The sequence below is a fragment of the Zingiber officinale genome, chromosome 8A, assembly GCF_018446385.1.
Source record: "Zingiber officinale cultivar Zhangliang chromosome 8A, Zo_v1.1, whole genome shotgun sequence".
NCBI classification, from domain to species: Eukaryota; Viridiplantae; Streptophyta; class Magnoliopsida; order Zingiberales; family Zingiberaceae; genus Zingiber; species Zingiber officinale.
This window is the reverse complement of record NC_056000.1, coordinates 6,403,411-6,418,657: the sequence shown is the minus strand read 5'-3', so window position 1 is coordinate 6,418,657 and position 15,247 is coordinate 6,403,411.

The window sequence follows — 15,247 nt, the reverse complement described above, 5'->3', positions numbered from 1 at the left end:
CGATTTTTAAGGTCGGAGCTCGACGGTCTTCCGCTCGGAGGGTTTATAGTCGCCGGCTCGACTCTCGATTTTTAATGTCGGAGCTCGACGGTCTTCCGCTCGGAGGGTTTATAGTCGCCGGCTCGACTCTCGATTTTTAACGTCGGATCTCGACGGTCTTCCGCTCGGAGGGTTTATAGCTCGACTCTCGATTTTTAACGTCGGATCTCGACGGTCTTCCAGGCTATTTTGACTCTGATGGCATACGCCCTACCGAGCGGCGTTCTTGTGTTCGAAAGGGTTTATACGAAGTATTTGCATAGCTATTCCGCTCGGCTGATTGTCTTGCTTCACGAGTTTTCGCTGGAGGTTTAGTCCTTTGGGTCTTGGCCGAGCGGAGAGTATAGGCGGTCGAACGGTATTGATGGCGAGTACTTTTGGGTACTTGCTCACAAAGTCCTCTTTATTGCCTTCGTTCGGCCGGAGGGTTTATAGTCGCCGGCTCGACTCTCGATTTTTAACGTCGGAGCTCGACGGTCTTCTGCTCAGAGGGTTTATAGTCGCCGGCTCAACTCTCGATTTTTAACGTCGGAGCTCGACGACCTTCCGCTCGGAGGGTTTATAGTCGCTGGCTCGACTCTCGATTTTTAACGTCGGAGCTCGACGGTCTTCGGCTCGGAGGGTTTATAGTCGCCGGCTTGACTCTCGATTTTTAACGTCGGAGCTCGACGGTCTTCCGCTCGGAGGGTTTATAGTCACCGGCTCGACTCTCGATTTTTAACGTCGAAGCTCGACGGCCTTCCGCTCGGAGGGTTTATAGTCGCCGGCTCGACTCTCGATTTTTAACGTCGGAGCTCGACGGCCTTTAAGGCTAATTTTAACACTATCGATCGGTGATGATTGTCAAATGCTTCTTTTATCATTTTGCTTCCTGCAATACAAGGACATAGGCGACCAGAAGATACACAAAATGAGTTACATTAGTGCACCTCTCACCCAGCTCGGTACGGCTGGAGATGATTCGCGCTCCATGGTCGATCCAGCTGTCGTCCGTCTTCATCCTCCAGATAATAAGCACCCGAGCGGAGCTTTTCGATGATTTTGAAGGGGCCTGCCCAAGGAGCCTCTAGCTTGCCGATGTCGCCTACCGGCTTTACTTTCTTCCATACAAGGTCGCCAACTTGGAATGCTCTAGAGATCACGCGCCTGTTGTAGTTCTGCTTCATTCTTTGCCGGTACGCCATCAGTCGGACGGATGCCTTGGCTCGCTCTTCATCGATCAAGTCCAACTCCATGTTCCTTCGCTCGGCGTTATCATCATCATAGTGCTGGATCCGGACCGATTCGACGCCAACTTCGATTGGAATAACCGCTTCTCCGCCATACACCAAATGGAATGGCGTAACGCCCGTTCCTTCCTTTGGGGTCGTGCGGATAGCCCATAGAACGTCCGGCAGCTCGTCCACCCAGCTTCCTCCTTCGTGATCAAGTCGAGCCCGAAGAATTCTGAGCATTTCTCTATTGGTTACTTCCGCTTGGTCGTTACTTTGGGGATACGCCACGGAAGTAAAGTGTTGTTCAATGCCATAACTTTTGCACTAGTGTTCGAGCTGCTTCCCGGCGAACTATCGTTCGTTATCAGATACGAGCCGGCGAGGGATGCCGAAACGACAGATTATATGCTGTCAGATAAACTTCTTGACCATCTGCTCGGTGATCTTGGCTAGTGGCTCGGCCTCCACCCATTTGGAAAAATAGTCGACCGCCACCAGCAAAAACTTGCGCTGACCGGTCGCCATAGGGAACGGCCCCACAATATCCATTCCCCACTGGTCGAACGGATAGGATATTGTAGATGCCTTCATTTCCTCAGCCAGTCGGTGGGAGACGTTGTGATACTTCTGACAGGAAAGGCACGTCGCGACTGTCCGAGCGGCGTCTGCTTGCAGGGTTGGCCAGAAGTATCCGGCCAGCAGGATCTTCTTTGCCAGCGATCGTCCGCCCGGATGCCCTCCGCACGATCCTTGATGCACTTCTTGGAGGATGTACGTCGTGTCTTCCGAGCTCACACATTTCAAAAGAGGGCGGGAGAAAGCCTTCTTGTAGAGTTGGTCTCCGATGAGTGTGAACCGAGCGGCTCTCCTCCTTAATAGCTGGGCTTCCTCCCGATCAGATGGTGTTGTCCCCGATCGAATAAACTCCATTATGGCTGTCCTCCAATCGCTCGGAAACGCGAGGCCCTCCATCCGGTCGACGTGCGCCACCAAAGATACTTGTTCAATTGGCTGCTGGATGATGACCGGTGATATTGCACTTGTGAGTTTGGCTAACTCATCGGCAGCCTGGTTATCCACTCGGGGAATCTTCTGGATAGTTACTTCTCTGAAGTTGACTTTGAGCTTTTCGAAGGCTTCAGCGTAGAGTTTGAGCCGAGCGTTGTTAATCTCAAAGGTGCCCGACAGCTACTGGGCGGCCAACTGAGAGTCGGAATGGAGCATCACCCGACCGACCCCAACATGCCGGGCGGCTTGCAAGCCGACTATGAGCGCCTCATACTCCGCTTCATTATTGGTGGCTTTGTAGTCCAACCGGACGGAAATGTGCATCCTTTCTTCTTGGGGAGAGAGTAATAGCACGCCAATCCCGCTCCCGAGCCGAGTGGACGATCCGTCCACAAAGATTTTCCACATAGCTTCGGGCTCTGGCCTTTGCACTTCGGTGATAAAATCTGCCAAGGACTGCGCCTTTATCGCCGAGCGGGGTTGATACTGAATGTCAAATTCGCTCAACTCCGTTGTCCATTTGATGAGCCGTCCGGACGCTTCTGGGTTCAACAGCACTCTTTCCAAAGGACTATTTGTCCAGACGATGATAGTGTGTGCCAAGAAATAGGGGCGCAATCTCCGAGCGGCAAGGACCAAAGCAAAAGTCAGCTTCTTGAGCCCAGTGTAGCGAGATTCAGCGTCTTTTAAAATATGGCTTAAGAAATATACGGGTTCTTCTCTGCTCGCCCTCACTAATGTCGAGCCTACTGCGTGCTCGGTCGAAGATAAGTAGATACAGAGCGGCTCACCCACAGCTGGCTTGGCTAGCACAGGCAGAGAGTTCAGATATGCATTCAGTTCTTCAAACGCCCAGTCGCATTCTTCATCCCACTAAAACTTGGTGGCTTTGCGCAAGATTTTGAAAAACGGGAGGCTCCGATCGGCTGTCTTCGAGATGAATCTAGACAATGTTGTTATCCGACCGGTCAAGCGCTGTACTTCCCTCGTATTTCTTGGGGGCGACATATCTCGTAGTGCTTTCACCTTGCTGGGATTTGCCTCGATGCCCCGCTCGGTCACTATGTACCCTAAAAAATGTCCGCCTTTTGCTCCGAACAGACATTTCTGAGGGTTGAGCTTGACTCCATACTTCCTCAGCGTTCGGAAGGTCTCCTCCATGTCTTTAAAAAGATAGGACGACCGGACGGACTTGATGAGAATGTCATCTACATACACTTCCAAACTTCGCCCGATCTGCTCCTTGAACACCCTGTTCATCAATCGCTGGTAGGTTGCCCCCGCATTCTTCAATCCGAACGGCATCACATTATAGCAGTATGTGTCGTCGGCTGTAACGAAGCTAACCTTCTCTTGATCTTCTCGGGCGAGCGGCACTTGATGGTAGCCCTGATAGGCATCGAGCATACATATCAACTCGCAGCCGGCTGTGGAGTCCACCAGTTAATCGATCCAGGGTAGGGGATAAAAATCCTTTGGGCATGATTTGTTGAGATCCCGGAAATCGATGCAAACTCTCCACTTGTTGCCCTGCTTGGAGACTAGTACCACGTTCGCCAGCCAGCTTGGGAACTGTACCTTGCATATGTGGCCGGCCTCCAAGAGCTTCTCAACCTCTACTCGGATGATGGCATTTTGCTCGGCGCTGAAGTCCCTCTTCCTTTGCTTCACCGGCCGCACGTCCGGTCGGACATGGAGCTCATGTTGTGCTATACTTGGAGAAATTCCGGGCAGCTCGTGCGTCGACCAAACGAAGACATCACAGTTTCTCTGGAGGCATTTGATCACTTCCTCTTTCTGACTCGCCTTCAGATCAGACGCAATGAATGTGGTGGCCTCCGGTCGGGTCAGGTGAATCTGTACTTCCTCTTTTTCTTCATACACCAAAGAGGGTGGTTTTTCGGTAATGACGTTCACCTCGATCCGTGGCGTCTTCCGAGCGGAATTAGCTTCAGCTCGCACCATCTCGACGTAGCATCGCCGAGCCGCCAGCTGGTCTCCTCGTACTTCTCCCACTTTATCTTCCACCGGGAACTTGATTTTCTGGTGGAAGGTGGAGACGGCCGCTTGGAACTCGCTGAGCGCCGGTCGCCCCAAAATGACGTTGTATGCAGAGGGAGAGTCTACCACGACGAAGTTGGCGGTCCGCGTCCTTCTGAGCGACTCCTCTCCCAGCGAAATAGCCAGTCGGACCTGTCCGACCGGCAGAACTTCATTGCCCGTAAACCCGTAGAGGGGGGTTGTCATGGGCAGCAGCTCGGCTCGATCAATTTGTAGTTAGTCGAAGGCCTTTTTGAATATGATGTTGACCGAGCTTCCTGTATCGATGAAAATATGGTGAATAGTGTAGTTAGCTATTACCGCTTTGATGAGGCGAGCATCGTCATGTGGCACTTCGACTCCCTCCAAGTCCCTGGGCCCGAAGCTAATTTCGGGTCCGCTCGCCCTTTCCTGGCTGCAGCCGACCGCATGGATCTGAAGCTGCCTAACGCTCGCCTTCCTTGCTTTATTGGAGTCGCCTCCGGTCTGGCCGCCAGCAATAATGTTGATTTCACCGCAGGACTTGTTGCTTCTATTTTCTTCTTCCCGAGCGGAAGGCCTAGGTCGCTCCCTAGACGCCCGGGGATAGTCCTCTTGCCTCTGAGGAAGGTGCCGCTCAGGAGACTGTCGCTGTCGCTTGTCGGATATACGTCGATCAGCTTCATGGTGTTGTTGTCTCCTGTCGGATGATGGTGAGCGACGGTGGCTACTCCGAGGAGCGGGGTGGGCGATCAGTGGAAGGCTCCGACAATCTCTGGTGTTATGCGTGTCGGTCCGGTGGAATGAGCAAAACATAGGGGTCCATACCTTCTTCTTAGGTTTGGGCCGCTCGGCAGCTACCTGTTGCACTGCTTGGGACCTCGCGTGGTGCGGGCGGGCTGCTTCGAGCCTCGGCCCTCTGGGCGGCTCCTGTCGATTGACAGGCTTCCGCTCGGCGGGTGCTAACCGCTCAGTTGGAACTTCCCTTCTTCGGGCCGTCTGGGCTTCCTCCACATTGATGTACTCGTTGGCCCGGTGTAACATGTGATCGTAGTCTCGGGGCGACTTTCGAATGAGCGAGCGGAAGAAATCACCGTCCACGAGGCCCTGCGTGAACGCATTCATCATCGTTTTCGAGGTGGCAATTGGAATATCCATGGCCACCCGGTTGAATCGCTGGATATAAGCTCTGAGCGGCTCTTTGGGCTCTTGCTTGATGGCGAACAGGCTGATACTTGTCTTCTGATAACGCCGACTGCTTACAAAGTGGTGGAGGAAGGCCGTGCGGAAGTCTTTGAAACTTGTGATAGATCCATCCGGCAGCCTCCGAAACCACCGTTGAGCCGATCCCGAGAGGGTGGTAAGGAAAACCCGACATTTCACTCCATCTGTGTATTGATGAAGGGTAGCTGTGTTGTCGAACTTACCCAAATGATCATCCGGGTCGGTGGTTCCGTTGTACTCACCGATCGCCAGGGGCGCATAGTGCTTTGGCAGAGGGTCCCGCTGGATGGCCTCTGAGAATTGACGGTTGATCCGCTCGGGGGAGGCATCCGCTCGGGGGGGCCTTGCCTTTTCTGTTGTCTCGTATTAGCACTTCGTCTGATGAAGATCCTCGATCACGATTAACTACTGCGGCTTCAGGAGGCGTGCAGAATAGGGCCCGATGAAATGGAACCGTGGCATGCGGTGCTTCCGCTCAGCCCCCTGATGCTGATGTCGCTTGTTGCTCAATCCGCTCGGTTTGCGACTTTTGCTTTTGTTCCACAAGTTTAGCTGCTCTTGCCTCGATCAGAGCGTCGAGCTCCTCCGTGGAGAGCATCATCGAATGCGGTCGTCCAGCTTCATCCATTGCTTCCGCTCGGATGCAGGTGCGTTCCCACAGACGGCGCCAATTTGATCATGTCCGAACGCTGAATCAACGGACGCTGGGTACATGGCGCTCTCCTAGCTGATGACGTGGATTTCCGACCGGTCGCCCGAGTCTCCGACGAACCTGCAAAGAAGTCGGGCCGGGAAGGAGTTCCCGGCGACGACCCTCCGACGCTCAAGTCAGACAAGTGGACAGCAAAGAGGTGGCTCCGAATATGCAAGAATGCGTGCTCGCGTGAATGCGTACCTCCGGTGAAGAATGAGGCCCCTTATATAGAGTTGGGAAGAGGCTCCCGCACACATACCGAGGCAAATACGTGTCCTCTAACCATGCCTCAGTATGAGTATGTCAGAAGAGCTTACCTGATGCCATACTGCTACAGTCCGAACACATCTCTGATGGGGCAGCGGAACCCTCTATCATAAGATCCTGCGTATGGCCTAGTCGTTGAGCATACCCGCTGTCAGAGGATGTTCCCTTATCCTTTTGTCTGTTCTTACCCCATGCCGAGCGTCCGGCCGGTCGGCAGTCCCCTCACGTCCGACCGGTCGTATGTGCTGGTCCGCTCGGGAGATTCCCGGTCGTGTGCTCTGCTGACTGTCCACAGTAAATGCTGCCCTATGACTTCGGCCGAGCGGACTATCCGCTCGGCCAGTCGACCCTGTTCAATCATGAGTGTCGGAACCCCGACTCCCCATCGGGGTGTCTTTGTTTCCTCTCGGGCTCATTCAGCCGGTCGCCCCATCTTTATCCGTTCGGCCAAACCTCTGGTTGACCTTTTGTCTTTTACCCTCCACGTGACGTTGACAGTGAAAAAGGGGGGTCTCCTCTCCTCATTGCCGGATCATATATATATATATGGTTAGATTGTTAGTCAGTGCTAAACAATAACAAATGTTAAATGCATAAATCTATTAAATTATTATGATAATATTAGGTTCTTTAACGAAAGGAATGTGTTGTAAGATTTGATTGTAATGCCTCAGGAAAGATTGTTATATCTTTAGAATTCGAGTGTAGTGCTAAATATGTAATAGTTCGCATTGCAAGGTCCGACTATAACGTATCAGCAAAGACCGATATATTTCCATGAGAATTTGGGTGTAGTGTTAAATAGACAAGAGTTCTCGTATCATAGGTTGAATAAGAATAAATATTATAGGAAAATTAATAGTCTAATATTTAGAACATAAAACATAGGAACCCTTACAAGTAAATTAACGGAGGTAGCAAATGCGATAATTAGGAGAAGAATTAGTATTTTGTGTGTACCAAAGACAAAATAGGTAGACCATAAGACAAAGATGATAGAGAACTCGAGTTTTAAATTATGATACATGATCCGGCGGTAAGAATGGGGGACCCACTTCCTGAAGGGTCCCAGCCTGAGGACGGATGGAGGGCTGACTAAGCGGGTAATGGCCGCGTCAAGCAGTTGAGCAGGTCCGAGCGGAGCCAGAGATAACCCAGCTATAGGCTTGGGTTTCCGACGCCAAGGCGGGAGGACTGAATGGCCGAGCGGGTGTCTGCCCGGCTGGAACCGAAGGGCCGAGCGGGTGGTCCGTTCGGCCAGGATAAGGGCGAGGATACAAAGGTTAGCCGAGCGGCCTATTCGTTCGGCTCGGGATATGGGATGTCAGCAAAGGCATGTTTGATGATTATGCCGTACACAAGATTTCACGATAGAGGGTCTTGCCATCACATCATGGAGAGGTTGATACAGTAGCGGTATGGCCTTATGGATGCCCTTCTGACAGACCCATACCTGAGCATGGTCGAAAGCAGGTGATTGCTTTGATTGGCGCGCCTAGGCTCCTTCGAGAGGTCTATATAAGGTCTCCATTTCTTCACCGGAGGCACGCAAGTCCTGATTCTAGAGCCACCTTCTTTGTCTATTCCTCGCCGAACTTGAGCGTCGGAAGGCCGTCGCCGGGACACCCTCCCGGCTCGGTTTTGTTGCAGGTTCGCCGGAGCACTCGAGGATCCAGCGAGGGAGCGCCACATCCCAGCGTCCGTTGACAGATCAATTTGGCGCCGTCTGTGGGAACGCACCTGCATCCGAGCAGAGGCAATGGACGAGGCTGGAAGAATACATACCGTGGCACTCTCACAAGAAGAGTTGGACGCTATAGTCGAGGCGAGGGCACCCAAGATAGTGGCGCAGCAAAAGGAGAAAGCACAGTCGAGCGAGTGCAACAAAGAAACCTCGGCCAAGAAAGCCAAGCATGGCACCGCTTGAATATGTTTCAATAGAGGGTTCCTCGCACTCTTCCGCTACTCCCAATCGCGCTCACCACGGGAGCAAGGATCTTCATCTGATGAGCCTCCCGTTCGGTATCATAGGAAGGGCAAAGCTCCCCGAGCGAACGCACAGCCCGAGCAGGTTCACCGACAGTTCTCTGAAGCCATACATCGGGATCCGTTACCAAAATACTATACACCACTGCCGATCGGAGCTTACAATGGGACGACCGACCCCAACGATCACTTGGGGAAGTTCGACAGCATCGCCACCTTGCATCAGTACTCCGATGGCGTAAAGTGCCGGGTATTTCTCACCACTCTATCGGAATCTGCACATAGGTGGTTTCGGAGGTTGCCGGACGGCTCTATCACTAGTTTCCAGGAGTTCCGAACGGCATTTCTTCATCACTTTGCGAGCAGCTGACGTTATCAAAGGACAAGCGTCAGCCTGTTCACCATCAAACAAGAACCAAGAGAATCTCTCCGGGCGTATATACAGAGATTTAATCAGGTAGCGGTGGATATCCCCACAGCCACCTCGGAGACAATGGTAAACGCATTCACGCAAGGCCTCGTGGAAGGGGACTTCTTCCGCGCGCTCATTCGCAAACCGCCCAGAGACTACGACCACATGCTACACCGGGCGAATGAGTATATAAATGTGGAAGAGGCGGAGGCTGCCCGACGGAAGGGAACTCATGCCGAACGTCCAGCCCAAGCCGAACGGAAGCAGCCCGTTGCCCATCAGCCACCACGGGGACCAAGAGTTGAGGCATCCCGGGCACATCATGCAAAGTCCCCGGTGGTCCAAGAGGTAGCGGCCGAGCGGTCAAAGATGAAGAAAAAGAGGGTATGCTCTAAGTGTTCTCCGTCACGCGGCTGATCAGCTTAACCCATTAAACAAAGTCCGAGCGGGAGGGCCTACTCACTCTGCATGTATCTAGCATGTGTAAAGTCAACAAACAGAAGAATGTTATGGATAATGATCAGGAAGACGCAAGCAGAGACATAATTGCATTAAAGGGAAAGCATGCCGAACGGCAAGTACAAAAGGTTGCGCTGGGCGTAAGAAACGCAAAAATAAGATAGAGACGAGGAACACTCTTCACTCGGGGTCTTCGAAGTTAAAGAAACCGTCCGGAATGTCGTCTATCATGGCCGCCAGATCGGAGGCGGGAATGTGCATTTCCGCCGGGAGGTGGCCACCCTTCTTCAAGTACGCCATGGTGACCTTGACCGCCTCGACGAAAGTTGAGGAGACGTTGCCACCGAACTTTTCGCCGAACCGCTCCGAGCGGAGGTATTCTTGGCGCGCTGCTGCTAGGCGACTCGGCTCCCCCTCCTTGTACTTTCTGAGTGCCGCTCGGGAGGCAATTAGTGAATCTTGGAGAACTTTTTGGTCCACCTCCGCTTTAGTGCGTTCAGCTGAGCGCCCATCCCGTTCGGCAGTTAATTGGGCTTCCAGGTCCTTAGATTGCTGATCTAGGGCTCGGACTTCAACTTTCATCTTGTCCAGATCAGCGATCGCCCGCCTCTTCCGGCTACTGGCGCGCTTCACGTCTGCGTCACGTTTCTTCACCAAGCCTTCAAGTCGAGCCACCTCTGTAGCCAGGTCGGCGGCCTTCTTCTGTTCGGCCTCGCGGGCTTGTTTCTCCCGCTCGGCCGATGGCCCCCCCCGAGACTTGGAGTTTTTCCATGAGATCCTCCAACTCGGCCAGCCGATGGCTAGTGGCGATTTGCTCCGCCCAATGCTGTAAGTGAAATAATAAAATCAGAAACCAAACAGTAGCATGACGCAGGATGAAAAATGAACCTACCTGAGTGGCCTGCTGCATGTGGTTATCGCCGAGCTGCTTGGGCGTCATGAGGGCCACCCGAATCTGGGCGTCCTCGAAAAGTTTGGCGAGCGGACCCGTCAAGGTTATTTCATGAACGGGGCTTGATGGTCGATCGGCAGACAATAAATATTCCTCCGATGGGAATCGAAGGGTAGTCTTGATGGTCAGGTGGCCGGCCGGCACTTCCTCGGGGTTCGCCGAGCCCAACCCGCGGCCGATGTTCGCCAACCCGCCGGGACTCCTGCGCCTGGAGCCGCAATCCGAGGGGTTGCGGGACCGCATCTGGTGGGGATCGGCCTCCGACGCGACCGCGATCTGGGCGGCGCAGCAGGGCATGAACCTGCAGAGCTCGACCCTGAAGGCGGACGAGACCGGCGAGCCGTTCCACGTCCAGCAGGCCAGGCAGATCCGCCGCTACCGGCAGGCGTGGCAGGATGCGGGGCACGCCCGCACGCCGCGGGTCTCGGCAGGGGCGGACTGCGTCCCCCCCTCGCCTGCATCTGCCGGGCGGCTGGGATAAGACCCCCGCGGCGAGTTCTTTTTGTAGTCGCCTCAATTTCCACGGCTTTCAATTTCAGATGATCGAGAGCCTTGGAGCGCCACATGACTTCAGCTGCAGAGAAAAAATTAAAATCAGTTAGACAAAAAGGCGAAGTGAGTAAAGAGTCCTTACCCATGCAGTAGGGAAGATTGCCGAACGGAGGATAATCCAAAATGTACAACACCCCTTGAGAAGCAATCGTCGATTTTGTACCGATCGGACAACTAGTTTGCATGAAGGTAGGCGGATTGCTTCAATTTGTCGAGCTCCTACTGGCTCGGCATGACCCGCCATTTGGTTCGAATGGCGCCGAAGTCGATATAGAAGAAGAACTCCTTCCAGTGCTTGTTAGAGGTCGACATATTCTCAAAAAATTTGAAGCCTATTCTACTTTGGAAAATAAAAGTACCCAACTCGGATTGTTTGGGGTAGAAGAAGTAGTGGAATATTTTGGGGTCGAGTGGGATACTGTGCAGCTTAAAGAGGACGACCACCCCGCTCAGCAGCCTAAAGGAATTCGGCACAAGTTGGCCGAGCGGGATGCGGAAATAGTTACAAACTTCCAAAATAAATTTATGGGTAGGAAATCTAAGGCCGCCCTGAAATTGGTTCAGAAAAAATAAATAGTACCGATCGGCGGGTTATGGGGCCGGTCGGTCGGGTCGGCTACAACTATTTCATGGTCATCCGGGATCCCGTACGTCTGAACAAGACGCCGAGCGCCCTCCTCGTCAAATTTACTCTCCATGGTCATATACCAGGGACCATGAACATCAACAGCGGGTACAGAAGTGCTCGCCATGACTAAAGTACCAAGAAAAAGAAAGAAGGAAGCCGAAAGAAACTCGGAAACGGAGGACAGAAAAGTTCGCAAGCAAGGGGACGAAAGGAGTTCCCTGCGAAAGGGAAAGGCCGAACGAAAGGAAGGGAGAAGCTTACCGAGGGAAGATGAACGGAGAGGATCACCAGAAAGTCGAAAACCACCAAGAGGCAAGAACTAGGACAGCCGGAACGATGCAGCCGCGGGCACCTTCGACAGAGGACGCGCAATGAAATAGAGAATGCAGCGTAAGGGCGAAGACGAAGGATTTATGCGAACGAGGCTGGTCGGCCTCGTCCGTCGGATGCAGGTCACGAAAGACGAGGTCATCATCTAACCGTCCATTTCAAAACAATCGTCATCCCATCGTACGGATCATCACCGCCACGCGAGAAGAGCCACGTGGCGCTCTGTCACCAGGCGCAATTAATGCGCCCATACCGCGCATGCTTCGACTTAATGAAAAGGATTTGCGTGATTTTCGAGAAGATTTAGACAAGCAAACATCCACGTTGAGCGCCAAGACATCCAAAACGAAGAGACGAGCGGCTGAATTTGGCATAAGGGCCGAACGACTCAAGGGATATTATACAGAGACGCCGGTCGGCGTGACTGGCGGTCTAGTCAGTCGGACTAATCGCCTCCTTCGACTAGACTTGAAGGGGAGGCAAGTGATCCGCGGTAAGAATGGGGACCCACATCTGGGGTAAGTCATCGCCACGTGGAAGTCAAAAGGTCAATTGGCCGAGCGGACATGGCTGGACCGACCGGCTGACCGGGTTCTAAACGGAAACAAAGGCACCCGGCGAGGAGTCAGGGTTCCGACGCTCATGTTGAACAGGGTCCTTGGGCCGAGATAAGGGCGAGGATACAAAGGTTAGCCGAGCGGCTTATTCGTTCGGCTCGGGATATGGGATGTCAGCAAAGGCATGTCTGATGATTATGTCGTACACAAGATTTCACGATAGAGGGTCTTGCCATCACATCATGGAGAGGTTGATACAGTAGCGGTATGGCCTTATGGATGCCCCTTCTGACAGACCCATACCTGGGCATGGTCGAAAGCAGGTGATTACTTTGATTGGCGCGCCCAGGCTCCTTCGAGAGGTCTATATAAAGTCTCCATTTCTTCACCGGAGGCACGCTGGTCTGAATCTCTGAAGCCACCTCTTTGTTATTCCTCGCCTGACTTGAGCGTCGGAGGGCCGTCGCCGGGACACTCCTCCCGGCTCGGTTTTGTTGCAGGTTCGCCGGAGCACTCGAGGATCCAGCAGGGAGCGCCACATCCCCAGCGTCCGTTGACTCCTGGTTCGGACAGGATCAATACACAAAAAAAAATAAAATAAAAAATAGGTATAGGAGTAGTTGGAAAATGAGATAGAATTATAGTCTTTAAAATAATAGTGGCGAAAGAAACTATGAACATAATTAGTATATATGCACCGTAAGTACAATTAAATGAAGCTACTAAATCAAAGTTTTAGGACAACCTAGATCAAGTATTACAAAATATTTCGTCAAATGAAATTATTTTAATAGGAGGTAATCTAAATGGATATATCGGAGTGAAAAATGAAAAATATAATAGGATACATGAGGGTCATGGGTTTGGAATAAAAAATGAAGAAGGAAAAGTATATTAGATTTTGTGATAGCATATGACTTTATATTAGCTAATACGTTTTTTTTAAGAAAAGAGAAGAATACTTGGTCATATTCAAAAGTGGAACTAATAAATCATAAATTAACTTTCTTATGGTTAAGAAAAGGGATAGAAGGATTTGTAAAGATTACAAGATCACCCTTGGAGAAAGTTAACTACCAAACATAGATTAGTAGTGTTGGATATATGCCTTAAGTATAGTATCAATATAAATAAAATATATATGCCCCCTAAAATTAAGTGGTGGAAGTTAAAGGATGACAAGTAAAATATATTTAAGGAAATGTAGAAGTACAAATATTAAGATAAATATACAGTGACTCTAATACGATATAGGATTAGATATTATCAAAGTTGGAAATAAAAGCTAAGATTGTTCGGTGAGTCAAAAGGGCATACACCACTAAGTAAGAAATTTTGGTGGAAGACTGAAAAAGTACAAGAGAAAGTGAAGGAAAAATGAATAACTTATAAATAATTATATATTTATAAAATTGAGGAAAACTTTAAAAAAATATATGCAATAGCCAAGAAAGAGACTAAGGAAGTAGTGAATGAAGCAAATTAAGAATGAATTTTTGAACGATTATATCAAAAATTGGATACAAAAGAAGGGAAAAGAGATATTTATAAAATAACTAAAGTGAGAGAAAGGAAGATAAGAAATTTTATCTAAATAAAATATAATAAAATTAAATGCAATAGAGTACTAGTAAATGATAGACAGATGGATAAATAAAAGAGTAGGGGAAGAGATATTTTTTATCAACTTTTTAATGAAAGTTTAGATGACCAACTTAACTTAGGTAATTTAAGTAGGTTAAATGGGATAGAAACTATAGTTATGGAGGGATTGAGAGTGATGTCTTACATAAAATATAGGTAGACTAATTGAAATGGAGGAGAGCGTCGAATGTTTTATGTGATCGTAAAGTACATTAATTTAGAACTTAAAAGTAAAGTTTTATAAAATTGCAATTAGACCTGCTATGTTATATAGAGCTGAATGTTGGGCTATGACTCGAGCACAAGATCATAAGATAAGGCTTGCAGAGATGAGGATGTTAAGGGGGATGTGTAGATATATGAGGAAGGATATGTTGGTCCCTTGCCGACTGGCTAAAGAGGGGCGCTTCATGTGCTCCTAAGTTCCTACACACTAAGACACAAGGGTTAAACACAAACATAACCTAACCTGACTTGGTTAATCACATCAAAACTACCTTGGGTACTTACAGGACATAATAAGAAATGAGAACATTAGAGAGAAAGTCTGAGTTGTATTTATTAAGAGAAAACTCCGAGATACATGTTTAAGATGGTATGAGCATGTACTTAGATGACCAATAAATACTCTAATTAGATGATGTGAAATTATAACAAACACACATCAAATGAGGAAGACAAAAAAAAAGACTTGGTTAACAATAATAAAAAGATAAAATTTATTTAAGTATAGATAATGATACAGTAGGGGATAGAGCCCACTAGCTAAATGGATCCATATAGTTGATCCCGCCTAATCGGATAATGCTTGGTTGTTGTTGTTGTAAATTAGTATAGAAATTTAAATTTTTATCATAGAATTTAAATTTTAGAAGTAGAACAAGCTTTAAATGTGATGCATAATGAAAAAGTCGTTGGATCAGATAATATTCTGATAGAGGCATGGAAATACTTAGGGAAATAAGGTATTGAATATATAACTTACAAAATTATTTAATATGATATTGAAAATGAAAAAAATATCTAATCAATGGAGGGTAAGTACTATAATTCCCTTATATAACAACAAGGGAGACGTATAAAATTATGTAAACTATAGGGTATTAAACTAATGAGTCATACCATTAAACTTTGGAAAAGAGTAATAAAAATAGATTAAAGAATGAGACCACAGTGATCGAAATCAATTTAGATTCATGTCTAGAAAATCGACAATAAAAGATATACATCTTCTTAGACAACTAATTGAAAAATATTGGGAG